Raw genomic sequence first — 1224 nt, 5'->3', positions numbered from 1 at the left:
TGAATTGGGTGACGCAAAGAGGATTCTGTCAAACAATGTCATAACAAATCATTTCAAATTAAGGTTTTACCACATTTCTTCTATATACACTATTACCCTCTGTGGAGTTTATAAAAGCCGGAATTATCCGTTTTTTATGGATGTCAATATCTTCAGTCATATTGAAAGTGAAAACGTTCATCGGTAGCGTGGCCGAGCGGTCTAAGGCGCTGGATTAAGGCTCCAGTCTCTTCGGAGGCGCGGGTTCGAATCCCGCCGCTGCCAGTAGTTTTTTGAGTGGCGCAGAGGTTGCATCTCAGTGCTAGAGSCGTCACTACAGACCCTGGTTCGATTCCAAGCTGTATCACAAACGGCCGTMTTCGGAAGTTCCATAGGGCGGCTCACAATTGGCCCATGTTTGCGGTCATTGTAAATAAGAATTGTTCTTAARTTGCCTAGTTAAATACGAGGCTAATTTTTTTTAAATCTCTATCATCAGAACTGACAGCCATATTGCCCTCATTCCATCACAGCTGTTGATTCTCCAACCCTTTATGTTGCTTCACCAAACCTTTTCTCCAATTCGTCCGCACTACTCGCCTCCATTTCCAAACTATGGATCCTCGTCGTAGATTTATGTCTCGAAGCTGAATGTTGATCCAACACCTACAGCTAATTCAAACCAGCCCACTGGGTACAGACGTCATTTCAACTTCGAGTTTTACATTTGGTTAGATTTACATTTGGTTAAATTGTCAACTAATGTGAATTCAACATGAAATCAACAAAACATTTAACCGTGTCATTGGATTTAAGTTGGGTGAAAATGCCTTATGTTAATGGTTTTTGCAAATCCAATCAGTTTTCCGCGTTGATCTAACGCCATCACATTTATTTGTATTCATGTTTTTGTTGTTGAAATGACAACAACCCATTTTTCAGCAGGGGGAGGCTTAAATAGGCGTGACTGTTGCAAATGGACATCCTCGGAAAGTCGAATCCAAAGTCTTCAGCAATGCGTGGGCGAGTCAGTGCCACATTTTCATTTTTTGCCGACATCAAGACGTTATCCTGAAAAAATCTAGGCTATGTGGCAAATAACGTAAAAAATGTCGTCTCCCCTGACAAAAGAAGATTGCCGTTTTGAAACTGCAGTAAAAGTGCAGTAATTGCAGTCGACTGTGGTATTTTGGACGCAGTACTTGCAGAATAGCTGCAGTGTACTACAAGGTTTATTTGATTGTA

The 1224-nt window shown here is 41.3% G+C and overlaps 1 non-coding gene across 1 annotated transcript; it reads left to right on the top strand.

Moving 5' to 3' along the window:
• The first annotated feature begins 182 nt into the window (after positions 1-182).
• trnal-aag (transfer RNA leucine (anticodon AAG)) lies at positions 183-264 on the top strand. Its single transcript has one exon. It is a non-coding gene; the product is annotated as a tRNA-Leu (tRNA).
• The last annotated feature ends 960 nt before the right edge of the window (positions 265-1224 follow it).

The sequence above is a fragment of the Salvelinus sp. IW2-2015 genome, unplaced genomic scaffold (assembly GCF_002910315.2).
Source record: "Salvelinus sp. IW2-2015 unplaced genomic scaffold, ASM291031v2 Un_scaffold9691, whole genome shotgun sequence".
In the NCBI taxonomy this organism is placed as follows: domain Eukaryota; kingdom Metazoa; phylum Chordata; class Actinopteri; order Salmoniformes; family Salmonidae; genus Salvelinus; species Salvelinus sp. IW2-2015.
This window is presented reverse-complemented; position numbering and strand designations above follow the sequence as displayed.